The sequence below is a fragment of the Schistocerca americana genome, chromosome 10 (assembly GCF_021461395.2).
Source record: "Schistocerca americana isolate TAMUIC-IGC-003095 chromosome 10, iqSchAmer2.1, whole genome shotgun sequence".
NCBI classification, from domain to species: domain Eukaryota; kingdom Metazoa; phylum Arthropoda; class Insecta; order Orthoptera; family Acrididae; genus Schistocerca; species Schistocerca americana.
Window position 1 is genome coordinate 24,027,676 of NC_060128.1, and position 19,080 is coordinate 24,046,755.

Below are 19,080 nucleotides of genomic sequence, written 5' to 3' on the forward strand. Positions count from 1 at the left end.
AAAACATCGTCAGCAAGAAGAGTCAGTCTTCTTGTACTTAAGTCGGCATTGTGCCTTTTGTATTTAATTCCGATGCAATTTCTGTGTTTCATCGTCAACAAGAAGGTCCAAGGGATACAGTAAACCTGATGTGAAGCATCATAATCTATAACTAGTGTCACAGGAATGGTTCCAACATAGACTGTAGGAAGAGTCAGTCTTCTTGTACTTAAGTCGGCATTGTGCCTTTTGTATTTATTTCCGATGCAATTTCTGTGTTTCATCGTCAATATGAAGGTCCAAGGGATACAGTAAACCTGAAGTGAATCATCGGAATCTATAACAAGTGTCACAGGAATGGCTCAAATCTTAGTCAGTAAGAAGAGTCAGTCTTCTTGTACTTAGGTCGGCATTGTGCCCCTTGTATTTAATTCCGACGCATTTTCTGTGTTTCATCGTCAATAGGAATTTCCAAGGGATACAGCAAACCTGAAGTGACGCATCGGAATCTCTAGTGTCACAGGTATGGTTCAAAACATAGTCAGTAAGAGGAGTCAGTCTTCTTGTACTTACGTCGGCTTTGTGCCTTTTGTATTTAATTCCGATGCAATATCAGTGTTTCATCGTCAATAAGAAGGTCCAAGGGATACAGTAAACCTGAAGAGAAGCATCGGAATCTGTAACTAGCGTCACAGGAATGGTTCAAAACATAGACAGTAAGAAGAGTCAGCCTTCTTGTACTCAAGTCGGCATTGTGCCTTTTCTATTTAATTCCTATGCAATTTCTGTGTTTCATCTTCAATAAGAAGGTCCAAGGGATACAGTAAACCTGAAGTGAAGCATCGGATTCTATAACTAGTGTCACAGGAATGGTTCAAATCATAGACAGTAAGATGAGTCAGTCTTCTTGTACTTAAGTCGGCATTGTGCCTTTTCTGTTTAATTCCGATGCAATATCTGTGTTTCATCGTCAATAAGAAGGTCAGAGGGATACAGAAAACCTGAAGTGAAACATCGGAATCTATAACTAGTGTCACAGGAATGGTTTAAATTATAGTCAGTAAGAAGAGTCAGTCTTCTTGTACTTAAGTGGGCATTGTGCCTTTTCTATTTAATTCCGATGCAATATCTGTGTTTCATCGTCAATAAGAAGGTCAGAGGGATGCAGTAAACCTGAAGTGAAGCATCGGAATCTATAACTAGTGTCACAGGAATGGTTCCAAACATAGTCAGTAAGAAGAGTCAGTCTTCTTGTACTTAAGTCGGCATTGTGCCTTTTCTATTTATTTCCGATGCAATTTCTGTGTTTCATCGTCAATACGAAGGTCCAAGGGATACAGTAAATCTTAAGTGAATCATCGGAATCTATAACTAGTGTCACAGGAATGGTTCAAAACATAGTCAGTATGAAGAGTCAGTCTTCTTGAACTTAAGTCGGCATTGTGCTTTTGTATTTAATTCCAATGCAATATCTGTGTTTCATCGTCAATAAGAAGGTCGGAGGAATACACTAAACCTGAAGTGAAGCATCGGAATCTGTAACTAGCGTCACAGGAATGGTTCAAACATAGACAGTAAGAAGAGTCAGTCTTCTTGTACTTGAGTCGGCATTGTGCCTTTTCTATTTAATTCCTATGCAATTTCTGTGTTTCATCTTCAATAAGAAGGTCCAAGGGATACAGTAAACCTGAAGTGAAGCATCGGAATCTGTAACTAGCGTCACAGGAATGGTTTAAAACATAGACAGTAAGAAGGGTCAGTCTTCTTGTACTTAAGTCGGCATTGTGCGTTTTCTATTTAATTCCGATGCAATTTCTGTGTTTCATCGTCAATAAGAAGGTCAGAGGGATACAGTAAACCTGATGTGAAGCATCGGAATCTATAACTAGTGTCACAGGAATGGTTTAAATCATAGTCAGTAAGAAGAGTCAGTCTTCTTGTACTTAAGTCGGCATTGTGTTTTTTCTATTTCATTCCGATGCAATTTCAGTGTTTCATCGTCAATAAGAATGTCAGAGGGATGCAGTAAACCTGAAGTGAAGCATCGGAATCTGTAACTTGCGTCAGAGGAATGGTTCAAAACATAGACAGTAAGAAGAGTCAGTCCTCTTGTACTTAAGTCGGAATTGTGCCCTTTTCAATTTAATTCCGATGCAATTACTGTGTTTCATCGTCAATAAGATGGTCAGAGGGATACAGTAAACCTGAAGTGAAGCATCGGAATCTCTAACTAGTGACACAGGAATGGTTCAAAACATAGTCAGTAAGAAGAGTCAGTCTTTTTGTACTTACGTCGGAATTGTGCCCTTTTCAATTTAATTCCGATGCAATTTCTGTGTTTCATCGTCAATAAGAAGGTCAGGGGGATTCAGAAAACCTGAAGTGAAACATCGGAATCTATAACTAGTGTCACAGGAATGGTTCAAATCTTAGTCAGTAAGAAGAGTCAGTCTTCTTGTACTTAAGTCGGCATTGTGCCTTTTCTATTTAATTCCGATGCAATATCTGTGTTTCATCGTCAATAAGAAGGTCAGAGGGATACAGTAAACCTGAAGTGTGGCATCGGAATCTATAACTAGTGTCACAGGAATGGTTCCAAACATAGTCAGTAAGAAGAGTCAGTCTTCTTGTACTTATGTCGGCATTGTGCCTTTTCTATTTATTTCCGATGCAATTTCTGTGTTTCATCGTCAATACGAAGGTGCAAGGGATACAGTAAATCTGAATTTAATCATCGGAATCTATAACCAGTGTCACCGGAATGGTTCAAAACATAGTCAGTACGAAGAGTCAGTCTTTTTGAACTTAAGTCGGCATTGTGCTTTTGTATTTAATTCCAATGCAATATCTGTGTTTCATTGTCAATAAGAAGGTCCAAGGGATACAGTAAACCTGAAGTGAAGCATCGGAATCTGTAACTAGCGTCACAGGAATGGTTTAAAACATAGACAGTAAGAAGGGTCAGTCTTCTTGTACTTAAGTTGGCATTGTGCCTTTTCTATTTAATTCCGATGCAATTTCTGTGTTTCATCGTCAATAAGAACGTCAGAGGGATACAGTAAACCTGATGTGAAGCATCGGAATCTGTAACTAGTGTCACAGGAATGGTTCAAATCATAGTCAGTGAGAAGAGTCAGTCTTCTTGTACTTAAGTCGGCATTGTGTTTTTTCTATTTCATTCCGATGCAATTTCAGTGTTTCATCGTCAATAAGAATGTCAGAGGGATGCAGTAAACCTGAAGTGAAGCCTCGGAATCTGTAACTTGCGTCAGAGGAATGGTTCAAAACATAGACAGTAAGAAGAGTGAGTCCTCTTGTACTTAAGTCGGAATTGTGCCCTTTTCAATTTAATTCCGATGCAATTACTGTGTTTCATCGTCAATAAGATGGTCAGAGGGATACAGTAAACCTGAAGTGAAGCATCGGAATCTATAACTAGTGTCACAGGAATGGTTCAAAACATAGTCAGTAAGAAGAGTCAGTCTTCTTGTACTTAAGTCGGCATTGTGCCCTTTGTATTTAATTCCGATGCAATTTCTGTGTATCATCGGCAATAAGATGGTCCAAGGGATACAGTAAACCAGAAGTGAAGCATCGGAATCAATAACTAGTGTCACAGGAATGGTCAAAACATAGACAGTAAGAAGAGTCAGTCTTCTCGTACTTAGGTCGGCATTGTGCCCTTTTCAATTTAATTCCGATGTAATAACTGTGTTTCATCGTCAATAAGAAGGTCAGAGTGATACAGTAAACGTGAAGTGAAGCATCGAAATCTCTAACTAGTGTCACAGGAATGTTTCAAAACATAGACAGTAGGGAGAGTCATTCAACATGTACTTAAGTCGGCATTGTGCCTTTTGTATTTAATTCCGATGCAATTTCAGTGCTTCATCGTCAATAAGAAGGTCAGAGGGATACAGTTAACCTGAAGTGAAGCATCGGAATCTATAACTAGTGTCACAGGAATTGTTCAAAACATAGTCAGTAAGAAGAGTCAGTCTTCTTGTACTTAAGTCGGCATTGTGCCCTTTGTATTTAATTCCGATGCAATTTCTGTGTATCATCGTCAATAAGATGGTCCAAGGGATACAGTAAACCTGAAGTGAAGCATCGGAATCTGTAACTACCGTCACAGGAATGGTTCAAAACAGTCAGAAAGATGAGTTCGTCTTCTTGTACTTAAGTCGGCATTGTGCCTTTTCTATTCAATTACGATGCACTTTCTTTATTTAATCGTCAATAAGAAGGTCCAATGGATACAATAAACCTGAAATGATGCATCGGAATCTATAACTAGTTGTCACAGGAATGTTTCAAAACATAGACAGTAGGAAGAGTCAGTCTACATGTACATAAGTCGGCATTGTGCCGTTTGTATTAATTCCGATGCAATTACTGTGTTTCATCGTCAATAAGTAGGTCAGAGGGATACAGTAAACCTGAAGTGAAGCATCGGAATCTCTAACTAGTGTCACAGGAATGGTTCAAAACATAGTCAGTATGAAGAGTCAGTCTTCATGTACTTAAGTCGGTATTGTTCCCTTTGTATTTAATTCCGATGCAATATCTGTGTTTCATCGTCAATACGAAGGTCTAAGGGATACAGTAAACCTGAAGTGAAGCATCGGAATCTGTAACTTGCGTCACAGGAATGGTTCAAAACATAGTCAGTAACAAGAGTCAGTCTTCTTGCACTTAAGTCGGCAATGTGCTTTTACTATTTAATTCCGATGCAATTTCTGTGTTTCATCGTCAATAAGAAGGTCCGAGGGATACAGTAAACCTGAAGATAAGCATCGGAATCTGTAACTAGCGTCACAGGAATGGTTCAAACATAGACAGAAAGAAGAGTCAGTCTTCTTGTAGTTAAGTCGGCATCGTGCCATTTCTATTTAATTCCGATGCAATTTCTGTGTTTCATCGTCAATAAGAAGGTCCAAGGTATACAGTAAACCTGAAGTGTAGCATCGGCATCAATAACTAGTGTCACAGGAATGGTTCAAAGCAGTCAGTAAGAAGAGTCAGTCTTCTTGTACTTAAGTCGGCATTGTGCCTTTTGTATTTAATTCCGATGCAATTTCTGTGTTTCATCGTCAACAAGAAGGTCAGAGGGATACAGTAAACCTGAATTGTAGCATCGGAATCTATAACTAGTGTCACAGGAATGGTTCAAAACATAGACAGTAGGTGGAGTCTGTCTTCTTGCACTTAAGTCGGCATTGTGCTTTTTGTATTTAATTCCGATGCAATATCTGTGTTTCATCTTCAATAAGAAGGTCCTAGGGATACAGTTAACCTGAAGTGGAGCATCGGAATCTATAACTAGAGTCACAGGAATGGTTCAAAGCATAGACAGTAAGAAAGGTCAGTCTTCCTGTACTTCAGTCGGCATTGTGAGTTTTGTATTTAATTCCGATGCAATTTCAGTGTTTCATCGTCAATAAGAAGGTCAGAGGGATACAGTTAACCTGAAGTGAAGCATCGGAATCTATAACTAGTGTCACAGGAATGGTTCAAAACATAGTCAGTAAGAAGAGTCAGTCTTCTTGTACTTAAGTCGGCATTGTGCCCTTTGTATTTAATTCCGATGCAATTACTGTGTTTCATCGTCAATAAGATGGTCCAAGGGATACAGTAAACCTGAAGTGAAGCATCGGAATCAATAACTAGTGTCACAGGAATGGTTCAAAACATAGACAGTTTCTTACTATGTACTGTCTATGTCAGTCTTCTTGTACTTAAGTCGGCATTGTGCCCTTTTCAATATAATTCCGATGTAATTACTGTGTTTCATCGTCAATAAGAAGGTCAGAGGGATACAGTAACCCTGAAGTGAAGCATCGAAATCTCTAACTAGTGTCACAGGAATGGTTCAAAACATAGTCAGTAAGAAGAGTCAATCTTCTTGTACTTACGTCGGCTTTGTGCCTTTTGTATTTAATTCCGATGCAATATCTGTGTTTCATCGTCAATAAGAAGGTCCAAGGGATACAGTAAACCTGAAGAGAAGCATCGGAACCTGTAACTAGCGTCACAGGAATGGTTAAAAACATAGACAGTAAGAAGAGTCAGTCTTCTTGTACTTAAGTCGGCATTGTGCCTTTTCTATTTAATTCCGATGCAATATCAGCGTTTCATCGTCAATAAGAAGGTCAGAGGCATACAGTAAACCTGAAGTGAAGCATCGGAATCTGAAACTACCGTCACAGGAATGGTTCAAAACAGTCAGAAAGAAGAGTTAGTCTTCTTGTACTTAAGTCGGCATTGTGCCTTTTCTATTAAATTCCGATGCACTTTCTTTATTTCATAGTCAATAAGAAGGTCCAAGGGATACAGTAAACCTGTAGTGAAGCATCGGAATCTGTAACTAGCGTCACAGGAATGGTTCAAAACATAGTCAGTAAGAAGAGTCAATCTTCTTGCACTTAATTCAGCATTGTGCCTTTTCTATTTAATTCCGATGCAATTTCTGTGTTTCATCGTCAATAAGAAGGTCAGAGGGATACAGTAAACCTGAAGATAAGCTTCGGAATCTGTAACTAGCGTCACAGGAATGGTTCAAACATAGACAGTAAGAAGAGTCAGTCTTCTTGTACTTAAGTCGGAATTGTGCCATTTCTATTTAATTCCGATGCAATTTTTGTGTTTCATCGTCAATAAGAAGTTCCAAGGGATAACGTAATCCTGAAGCGAAGCATCGGAATCTATAACTAGTGACACAGTAATGGTTCAAATCATAGTCAGTAAGAAGAGTCAGTCTTCTTGTACTTAAGCCGGCATTGTGCCTTTCCTATGTAATTCCGATGCAATATCTGTGTTTCATCGTGAATAAGGAGGTCAGAGGGATAGAGTAAACCTGATGTGAATCATCGGAATCTATAACTAGTGTCACAGGAATGGTTCAAAACATAGTCAGTACGTAGAGTCAGTCTTCTTGTACTAAAGTCGGCATTGTGCCTTTTCTATTTAATTCCGATGCAATTTCTGTGTTTCATCGTCAATACGAAGGTCCAAGGGATACAGTAAACCTGAAGTGAAGCATCGGAATCTATAACTAGTGTCACAGGAGTGGTTCAAAATATAGTCAGTACGAAGAGTCAGTCTTCTTGCACTTAAGTCGGCATTGTGCATTTTTAAATTTGATTCCGATTAAATTTCTGTGTTTCAGCGTCAATACGAAGGTCAGAGTTATACAGTAAATCTGAAGTGAAGCATCGGAATCTATAACTAGTGTCACAGGAATGGTTCAAAACATAGTCAGTAAGAAGAGTCATTCTCCTTGTACATAAGTCGGCATTGTGCCTTTTCTATTTAATTCCGATGCAATTTCTGTGTTTCATCGTCAATAAGAAAGTCAGAGGGATACAGTAAACCTGAAGTGAAGCATCGGAATCTATATCAAGTGTCACAGGTATGGTTCAAAACATAGACAGTAAGGAGAGTCAGACTTCTTGTACTTAAGTTGGCATGGTGCCATTTCGTATTTAATTCCGATGCAATTTCTGGGTTTCAACGAGAATAAGAAGGTCAGAGGCATACAGTAAACCTGAAGTGAAGCATCGGAATCTATATCTAGTGTCACAGGAATGGTTCAAAGGATAGACAGTAAGAAAGGTCAGTCTTCCTGTACTTAAGTCGGCATTGTGCCTTTTGTATTTAATTCCGATGCAATTTCTGTGTTTCATCGTCAATAAGAAGGTCAGAGGGATACAGTAAACCTGAAATGAAGCATCGGAATCTATAACTAAGGTCACAGGAATGTTTCAAAACATAGACAGTAGGAAGAGTCAGTCAACATGTACTTAAGTCGGCATTGTGCCCTTTGTATTTAATTCCGATGCAATTTCTGTGTTTCATCGTCAATAAGATGGTCCAAGGGATACAGTAAACCTGAAGTGAAGCATCGGAATCAATAACTAGTGTCACAGGAATGGTGCAAAACATAGCCAGTAAGAAGAGTCAGTCTTCTTGTACTTCAGTCGGCATTGTGCCCTTTTCAATGTAATTCCGATGTAATTACTGTGTTTCATCGTCAATAAGAAGGTCTGATTGATACAGAAAACCTGAAGTGAAGCATCGAAATTTCTAACTAGTGTCACAGGAATGGTTGAAAACATAGACAGTAAGAAGAGTCGGTCTTCTTTTACTTACGTCGGCTTTGTGCCTTTTGTATTTAATTCCGATGCAATATCTGTGTTTCATCGTGAATAAGAAGGTCAGAGGGATACAGTAAACCTGAAGTGAAGCATCGGAATCTGAAACTACCGTCACAGGAATGGTTCAAAACAGTCAGAAAGAAGAGTTAGTCTTCTTGTACTTAAGTATGCATTGTGCCTTTTGTATTTAATTCCGATGCACTTTCTTTATTTCATCGTCAATAAGAAGGTCCAAGGGATACAGTAAACCTGAAATGAAGGCAGTAAGAAAGGTCATCCTTCCTGTACTTAAGTCGTCATTGTGCCTTTTGTATTTAATTCCGATGCAATTTCTGTGTTTCATCGTCGATAAGAAGGTCAGAGGGATACAGTAAACCTGAAATGATGCATCGGAATCTATAATTAAGGTCACAGGAATGTTTCAAAACATAGACAGTAGGAAGTGTCAGTCTACATGTACTTAAGTCGGCATTGTGCCGTTTGTATTTAATTCCGATGTAATGTCTGTGTCTCATCGTCAATAAGAAGGTCAGACGAATACAGTAAATCTGAAGTGAAGCATCGGAATTAATAACTAGTGTCACAGGAATGGTTCAAAACATAGACAGTAGGAAGAGTCAGTCTTCTCGTACTTAAGTCGGCATTGTGCCCTTTTCAATTTAATTCCGATGTAATTATTGTGTTTCATCGCCAATAAGAAGGTCAGAGTGATACAGTAAACGTGAAGTGAAGCATCGAAATCTCTAACTAGAGTCACAGGAATGTTTCAAAACATAGACAGTAGGAAGAGTTAGTCAACATGTACTTAAGTCGGCATTGTGCCTTTTGTATTTAATTCCGATGCAATTTCAGTGTTTCATCGTCAATAAGAAGGTCCGAGGAATACAGTAAATCTGAAGTGAAGCATCATAATCTATAACTAGTGTCACAGGAATGGTTTAAAACATAGACAGTAAGAAGAGTCAGACTTCTTGTACTTAAGTCGGCATGATGCCCTTTTCTATTTAATTCCGATGCAGTTACTGTGTTTCATCGTCAATAAGAATGTCAGAGGGATACAGTAAACCTGAAGTGAAGCATCGGAATCTCTAACTAGTGTCACAGGAATGGTTCAAAACATAGTCAGTATGAAGAGTCAGTGTTCTTGTACTTAAGTCGGCATTGTGCCCTTTGTATTTAATTCCGATTCAATATCTGTGTTTCATCGTCAATATGACGGTCCAAGGGATACAGTAAACCTGAAGTGAAGCATCGGAATCTATAACTAGTGACACAGGAATGGGTCAAATCATAGTCAGTAGGATGAGTCAGTCTTCTTGTACTTAAGTCGGCATTGTGCCTTTTCTATTTAATTCCGATGCAATATCTGTGTTTCATCGTCAATAAGAAGGTCAGAGGGATACAGTAAACCTGAAGTGAAGCATCGGAATCTATAACTAGTGTCACAGGAATGGTTCCAAACATAGTCAGTAAGAAGAGTCTGTCTTCTTGCACCTAAGTCGCCTTTGTGCCTTTTCTATTTATTTCCGATGTAATTTCTATGTTTCATCGTCAATAAGAAGGTCCAAGGGATAGACTAAACCTTAAGTGAATCATCGGAATCTATAAGTAGTGTCACAGGAATGGTTCAAAACATAGTCAGTACGTAGAGTCAGTCTTCTTGTACTAAAGTCGGCATTGTGCCTTTTGTATTTAATTCCGATGCAATTTCTGTGTTTCATCGTCAATAAGAAGGTCAGAGGGATACAGTAAACCTGAATTGTAGCATCGGAATCTATAACTAGTGTCACAGGAATGGTTCAAAACATAGACAGTAGGTGGAGTCTGTCTTCTTGTACTTAAGTCGGGATTGTGCCATTTGTATTTAATTCCGATGCAATTTCTGTGATTCATCTTCAATAAGAAGGTCAGAGGGATACAGTAAACCTGAAGTGAAGCATCGGAATCTATAACTAGTGTCACAGGAATGGTTCAAGACATAGTCAGTAAGAAGAGACAATCTTCTTGTACTTAAGTCGGCATTGTGCCTTTTCTATTTAATTCCGATGCAATTTCTGTGTTTCATCGTCAATAAGAAAGTCAGAGGGATACAGTAAACCTGAAGTGAAGCATCGGAATCTATATCTAGTGTCACAGGAATATTTCAAAACATAGACAGTAAGGAGAGTCAGACTTCTTGTACTTAAGTTGGCATGGTGCCATTTTGTATTTAATTCCGATGCAATTTCTGGGTTTCAACGAGTATAAGAAGGTCAGAGGGATACAGTAAACCTGAAGTGAAGCATCGGAATCTATAACTAGTGTCACAGGAATGGTTCAAAGCAGTCAGTAAGAAGAGTCAGTCTTCTTGTACTTAAGTCGGCATTGTGCCTTTTGTATTTAATTCCGATGCAATTTCTGTGTTTCATCGTCAATAAGAAGGTCAGAGGGATACAGTAAACCTGAATTGTAGCATCGGAATCTATATCTAGTGTCACAGGAATGGTTCAAAACATAGACAGTAGGAGGAGTCTGTCTTCTTGTACTTAAGTCGGCCATGTGCCTTTTGTATTTAATTCCGATGCAATTTCTGTGTTTCATCTTCAATAAGAAGGTCCAAGGGATTCAGTTAACCAGAAGAGAAGCATCGGAATCTATAACTAGTGTCACAGGAATGGTTCAAATCATAGACAGTAAGAAAGGTCAGTCTTCCTGTACTTAAGTCGGCATTGTGCCTTTTGTATTTAATTCCGATGCAATTTCTGTGTTTCATCGTCAATAAGAAGGTCAGAGGGATACAGTAAACCTGAAGTGAAGCATCGGAATCAATAACTAGTGACACAGATATGGTTCAAAACATAGACAATAGGAAGAGTCAGTCTTCTTGTACTTAAGTCGGCATTGTGCCTTTTCTATTTAATTCCGATGCACTTTCTGTGTTTCATCGTCAATACGAATGTCAGAGGGATACAATTAACCTGAAGTGAAGCATCGGAATTTATAACTAGTGTCACAGGAATGGTTCAAAACATAGTCAGTAAGAAGAGTCAGTCATCTTGTACTTAAGTCGGCATTGTGCCCTTTGTATTTAAGTCCGATGCAATTTCTGTGTTTCATCGTCAATAAGATGGGCCAAGGGATACAGTAAAACTGAAGTGAAGCATCTAAATCTCTAACTAGTGTCACAGGAATGGTTCAAAACATAGACAGTAAGAAGAGTCAGTCTTCTTGTACTTACGTCGGTTTTGTGCCTTTTGTATTTAATTCCGATGCAATATCTGTGTTTCATCGTCAATAAGAAGGTCCAAGGGATACAGGAAACCTGAAGAGAAGCATTGGAACCTGTAACTAGCGTCACAGGAATGGTTCAAAACATAGACAGTAAGAAGAGTCAGTCTTCTTGTACTTAAGTCGGCATTGTGCATTTTCTATTTAATTCCGATGCAATATGAGTGTCTCATCGTCAATAAGAAGGTCAGAGGGATACAGTAAACCTGAAGTGAAGCATCGGAATCCGAAACTACCGTCACAGGAATGGTTCAAAACAGTCAGAAAGAAGAGTTAGTCTTCTTGTACTTAAGTCGGCATTGTGTCTTTTCTATTTAATTCCGATGCACTTTCCTTATTTCATCGTCAATAAGAAGGTCCAAGGGATACAGTAAATCTGAAATGAAGCATCGGAATCTATAACTAGTGTCACAGGAATGTTTCAAAACATAGACAGTAGGATGAGTCAGTCTACATGTACTTAAGACGGTATTGTGCCCTTTGTATTTAATTCCGATGTAATTTCTGTGTCTCATCGTCAATAAGAATGTGAGAGGAATACAGTAAATCTGAAGTGAAGCATCGGAATCTATAACTAGTGTCACAGGAATGGTTCCAAACATAGTCAGTACGTAGAGTCAGTCTTCTTGTACTAAAGTCGGCATTGTGCCTTTTGTATTTAATTCCGATGCAATGTCTGTGTTTCATCGTCAATAAGAAGGTCCAAGGGATACAGTAAACCTGAAGTGAAGCATCGGAATCCATAACTAGTGTCACAGGAGTGGTTCAAAATATAGTCAGTACGAAGAGTCAGTCTTCTTGCACTTAAGTCGGCATTGTGCCTTTTCTATTTATTTCCGATGTAATTTCTGTGTTTCATCGTCAATAAGAAGGTCCAAGGGATAGAGTAAACCTGAAGTTAATCATCGGAATCTATAACTAGTGTCACAGGAATGGTTCAAAACATAGTCAGTACGTAGAGTCAGTCTTCTTGTACTAAAGTCGGCATTGTGCCTTTTGTATTTAATTCCGATGCAATTTCTGTGTTTCATCGTCAATAAAGAGGTCCAAGGGATACAGTAAACCTGAAATGAAGCATCGGAATCCATAACTAGTGTCACAGGAGTGGTTCAAAATATAGTCAGTAGGAAGAGCCAGTCTACATGTACTTTAGTCGGCATTGTGCCTTTTGTATTTAATTCCGATGCAATTTGTGTGTTTCATCGTCAATAAGAAAGTCAGAGGGATACGGTAAACCTGAAGTGAAGCATCGGAATCTATAGCTAGTGTCACAGGAATGGTTCAAATCATAGTCAGTAAGAAGTGTCAGTCATCTTGTACTTAAGTCCGCATTATGCCTTCTCTATTTAATTCCGATGCAATTTCTGTGTTTCATCGTCAATAAGAAGGTCAGACGGATACAGTAAACATGAAGTGAAGCACCGGAATTTGTAATTAGCGTCACAGGAATGGTTCAAAACATAGACAGTAAGAAAAGATGGTCTTCTTGTACTTAAGTCGGCATTGTGAATTTTCTATTTAATTCCGATGCAATTTCTGTGTTTCATAGTCAATAAGAAGGTCCAAGGGATACAGTAAACCTGAAGAGAAGCATCGGAATCTAAAACTAGTGTCACAGGAATGGTTCAAATCATAGACAGTAAGAAGAGTCAGTCTTCTTGTACTTAAGTCGGCATTGTGTACTTTCTATTTAATTCCGATGCAATATCTGTGTTTCATCGTCAATAAGAAGGTCAGAGGGATACAGTAAACCTAAAGTGAAGCATCGGAATCTATAACTAGTGTCACAGGAATGGCTCCAAACATAGTCAGTAACAAGAGTCAGTCTTCTTGCACTTAAGTCGGCATTATGCCTTTTCCATTTATTTCCGATGCAATTTCTGTGTTTCATCGTCAATAAGAAGGTCCAAGGGATACAGTAAACCTGAAGTGAACCAATGGAATCTATAATTAGTGTCACAGGAATGGTTCAAAACATAGTCATTACGAAGTGTCAGTCTTCTTGTACTTACGTCGGCATTGTGCCTTTTGTATTTAATTCCGATGCAATTTCTGTGTTTCATCTTCAATAAGAAGGTCCAAGGGATACAGTAAACCTGAAGTGAAGCATCGGAATCTATAACTAGTGTCACAGGAATGGTTCAAAACATAGTCAGTAAGAAGAGTCAGTCTTCTTACACTTAAGTCGGCATTGTGCCTATTGTATTTAATTCCGATGCAATATCTGTGTTTCATTGTCAATAAGAAGGTCCAAGGGATTCAGTAAACCTGAAGTGAAGCATCGGAATCTGTAACTAGCGTCTTAGGAATGGTTCAAAACATAGTCAGTAAGAAGAGTCAGTCTTCTTGTACTTATGTCGGCATTGTGCCTCTTCTATTTAATTCCGACGCAATTTCTGTCTTTCATCGTCAATAAGAACGTCCAAGGGATACAGTATACCTGAAGTGAAGCATTGGAATCTATAACTAGTGTCACAGGAATGATTCCAAAGATAGTCAGAAAGAAGAGTCTGTCTTCTTGTACTTAAGTCGGCATTGTGCCTTTTCTATTTAATTCCGATGCAATATCTGTGTTTCATCGTCAATAAGAAGGTCAGAGGGATACAGTAAACCTGAAGTGAAGCATCGGAATCTATAACTAGTGTCACAGGAATGGTTCAAATCATAGCCAGTAAGAAGGGTCAGTCTTCTTGTACTTAAGTAGGCATTGTGCTTTTTCTATTTCATTCCGATGCAATTTCAGTGTTTCATCGTCAATAACAGTGTCAGGGGGATACAGTGAACCTGAAGTTAAGCATCGGAATCTGTAACTAGCGTCACAGGAATGGTTCAAAGCATAGTCAGAGAGAAGAGTCATTCTTCTTGTACTTAAGTCGGCAATGTGCTTTTTCTATTTCATTCCGATGCAATTTCAGTGTTCCATCGTCAATAACAGTGTCAGAGGGATACAGTAAACCTGAAGTGAAGCATCGGAATCTGTAACTTGCGTCAGAGGAATGGTTCAAAACATAGACAGTAAGAAGAGTCAGTCTTCTGGTACTTAAGTCGGCAATGTGCCCTTTCTATTTAATTCCGATATAATTTCTGTGTTTCGTCGTCAATAAGAAGGTCCAAGGGATACAGTAAACCTGAAGTGAAGCCTCGGAATCTATATCTAGTGTCACAGGAATGGTTCAAAACATAGACAGTAAGGAGAGTCAGTCTCCTTGTACTTAAGTCGGCATTGTGCCTTTTCTATTTAATACCGATGCAATATCTGTGTTTCATCGTCAACACGAAGGTCAGAGGGATACAGTAAACCTGAAGTGAAGCATCGGAATCTGTGACTAGCGTCACAGGAATGGTTCAAAACATAGACAGTAAGAAGAGTCAGTCTTCTTGTACTTAAGTCGGCATTGGGCCTTTTCTATTTAATTCCGATGCAATTTCTGTGTTTCATCGTCAATAAGAAGGTCCAAGGGATACAGTAAACCTGAAGTGAAGCATCGGAATCTGTAACTAGTGTCACAGGAATGGTTCACATCATAGACAGTAAGAAGAGTCAGTCTTCTTGTAATTAAGTCGCATTGTTCCTTTTGTATTTAATTCCGATGCAATTTCTGTGTTTCATCCTCAATAAGAAGGTCAGAGGGATACAGTGAACTTGACGTGAAGCATTGGAATCTATAACTAGTGGCACAGGAATGGTTCAAATCATAGTCAGAAAGAAGAGTCAGTCTTCTTGTACTTATGTCGGCATTGTGGCTTTTCTATTTAATTCCGATGCAATTTCTGTGTTTCATCGTCAATAAGAAGGTCAGAGGGATACAGTAAACCTATAGCGAAGCATCAGAATCTATAACTAGTGTCACAGGAATGGTTCAAATCATAGTCAGTAAGAAGAGTCAGTCTTCTTGTACTTAAGTCGGCATTGTGCCATTTGTATTCGATTCCGATGCAATTTCTGTGTTTCATCGTCAATAAGAAGGTCCAAGGGAGACACTAAACCTGAAATGAAACATCGTAAGATATAACTAAGGTCACAGGAAAGGTTCAAATCATAGTCAGTAAGAAGAGTCAGTGTTCTTGTACTTAAGTCGGCATTGTGCTTTTTCTATTTCATCCCGATGCAATCTCAGTGTTTCATCGTCAATAATAGTGTCCGAGGGATACAGTAAACCTGAAGTGAAGCATCGGAATCTGTAACTTGCGTCAGAGGAATGGTTCAAAACATAGACAGTAAGAAGAGTCAGTCTTCTTGTACTTAAGTCGGCAATGTGCCCTTTCTATTTAATTCCGATATAATTTCTGTGTTTCGCCGTCAATAAGAAGGTCCAAGGGATACAGTAAAACTGCAGTGAAGCATCGGAATCTATATCTAGTGTCACAGGAATGGTTCAAAACATAGACAGTAAGGAGAGTCAGTCTCCTTGTACTTAAGTCGGCATTGTGCCTTTTCTATTTAATTCCGATGCAATGTCTGTGTTTCATCGTCAATAAGAAGGTCAGAGGGATACAGTAAACCTGAAGTGAAGCATCGGAATCTGTGACTAGCGTCACAGGAATGGTTCAAAACATAGACAGTAAGAAGAGTCAGTCTTCTTGTACTTAAGTCGGCATTGTGCCTTTTCTATTTAATTCCGATGCAATTTCTGTATTTCATCGTCAATAAGAAGGTCCAAGGGATACAGTAAACCTGAAGTGAAGCATCGGAATCTATAACTAGTGTCACAGGAATGGTTCACATCATAGACAGTAAGAAGAGTCAGGCTTCTTGTAATTAAATCGGCATTGTGCCTTTTGTATTTAATTCCGATGCAATTTCTGTGTTTCATCCTCAATAAGAAGGTCAGAGGGATACAGTAAACCTGAAGTGAACCATCGGAAGCTATAACTAGTGTCACAGGATTGGTTCAAAACAGTCAGTAAGGAGAGTCAGTCTTATTGTACTTAAGTCGGCATTGTGCCTTTTGTATTTAATTCCGATGCAATTTCTGTGTTTCATCGTCACTAAGAAGGTCAGAGGGATACAGTAAACCTGAAGTGAAGCATCGGAATCTGTAACTTGCGTCAGTGGAATGGTTCAAAACATAGACAGTAAGAAGAGTCAGTCTTCTTGTACTTAAGTCGGCATTGTGCCCTTTCTATTTAATACCGATATAATTTCTGTGTTACATCGTCAATAAGAAGGTCCAAGGGATACAGTAAACCTGAAGTGAAGCATCGGAATCTATATCTAGTGTCACAGGAATGTTTCAAAACATAGACAGTAAGGAGAGTCAGTCTTCTTGTACTTATGTCGGCATTGTGCCATTTGTATTTAATTCCGATGCAATTTCTCGGTTTCAACGTGAATAAGAAGGTCAGAGGGATACAGTAAACCTGAAGTGAAGCATCGGAATCTCTAACTAGTGTCACAGGAATGGTTCAAAACATAGACAGTAAGAAGAGTCAGGCTTCTTGTACTTATGTCGGCATTGTGCCCCTTTCAATTTAATTCCGATGCAATTGCTGTGTTTCATCGTCAATAAGATGGTCAGAGGGATACAGTAAACCTGAAGTGAAGCACCGGAATCTCTAACTAGTGTCACAGGAATGGTTCAAAACATACTCAGTAACAAGAGTCAGTCTTCATGTTCTCAAGTTGGCATTGTGCATTTTGTATATAATTCCGATGCAATATCTGTGTTTCATCGTCAATAAGAAGGTCCAAGGGTTACAGTGAACCTGAAGTTAAGCATCGGAATCTGTAACTAGCGTCACAGGAATGGTTCAAACAAAGACAGTGAGAAGAGTCAGTCTTCTTTTACTTAAGTGGCATAGTGCGTTTTCGATTTAATTCCGATGCAATTTCTGTGTTTCATCGTCAATAAGAAGGTCAGAGGGATACAGTAAACCTGAAGTGAAGCATCGGAATCTATAGCTAGTGTCACAGGAATGGTTCAAAACATAGTCAGAGAGGAAGAGTCAGTCTTCTTGTACTTAAGTCGGCATTGTGCCTTTTCTATTTAATTCCGATGCAATTTCTGTGTTTCATCGTCAATAAGAAGGTCAGAGGGATACAGTAAACATGAAGTGAAGCATCGGAATCTATAACTAGTGCCACAGGAATGGTTCAAATCATAGTCAGTAAGAAGAATCAGTCTTCTTGTACTTAAGTCTGCATTGTGCCATTTGTATTTAATTCCGATGCAATTTCTCGGTTTCAACGTGAATAAGAAGGTCAGAGGGATACAGTAAACCTGAAGTGAAGCATCGGAATCTGTAACTAGCGTCACAGGAATGGTTCAAAACATAGACAGTAAGAAGAGTCAGCCTTCTTGTACTTAAGTCGCCAATGTGCTTTTTCTATTTCATTCCGATGCAATTTCAGTGTTTCATCGTCTATAACAGTGTCAGAGGGATACAGTAAACGTGAAGTGAAGCATCGGAATCTGTAACTTGCGTCAGAGGAATGGTTCAAAACATAGACAGTAAGAAGAGTCAGTCTTCTTGTACTTAAGTCTGCATTGTGCCTTTTTCAATTTAATTCCGATGCAATTACTGTGTTTCATCGTCAATAACTTGCTCAGAGGGATACAGTAAACCTGAAGTGAACCACCGGAATTTCTAACTAGTGTCACAGGAATGGTTCAAAACATAGTCAGTAAGAAGAGTCAGTCTTCTTGTACTTACGTTGGCATTGTGCCTTTTGTATATAATTTCGATGCAATATCAGTGTTTCATCATCAATAAGAAGGTCCAAGGAATACAGTGAAACTGAAGTTAAGCATCGGAATCTGTAACTAGCGTCACAGGAATGGCTCAAAACATAGACAGTGAGAAGAGTCAGTCTTCTTGTACTTAAGTCGGCATTGTGCTTTTCTATTTATTTCCGATGCAATGTTTGTGTGTCATCGTCAATAAGGAGGTCCAAGGGATACAGTAAGCCTGAAGTGAAGCATCGGAATCTATATCTAGTGTCACAGGAATGGTTCAAAACATAGACAGTAAGGAGAGTCAGTCTTCTAGTACTTAAGTCGGCATTGTGCCATTTGTATTCGATTCCGATGCAATTTCTGTGTTTCAGCGTCAATAAGAAGGTCAGAGGGATACAGTAAACCTGAAGTGAACCATCGGAAGCTATAACTAGTGTCACAGGATTGGTTCAAAACAGTCAGTAAGAAGAGTCAGTCTTATTGTACTTAAGTCGGCCTTGTGCCTTTTGTATTTAATTCCGATGCAATTTCTGTGTTTCATCGTCACTAAGAAGGTCAGAGGGATACAGTAAACCTGAAGTGTTGCATCGGAATCTATAACTAGTGTCACAGGAGTGTTTCAAAGCATAGACAGTAAGAAGAGTCAGTCCTCTTGTATTTAAGTCTGTGTAGTGCTTTTCGATTTAATTCTGATGCACTTTCTGTGTTTCATCGTCAATAAGAAGGTCCAAGGGATACACTAAACCTGAAATGAAAAATCGGAAGATATAACTAAGGTCACAGGAATGGTTCAAATCATAGTCTGTAAGAAGAGTCAGTGTTCTTGTACTTAAGTCGGCATTGTGCTTTTTCTATTTCATCCCGATGCAATTTCAGTGTTTCACCGTGAATAAGAATGTCAGAGGGATACAGTAAACCTGAAGTGAAGCATCGGAATCTGTAACTTGTGTCAGAGGAATGGTTCAAAACATAGACAGTAAGAAGAGTCAGTCTTCTTGTAC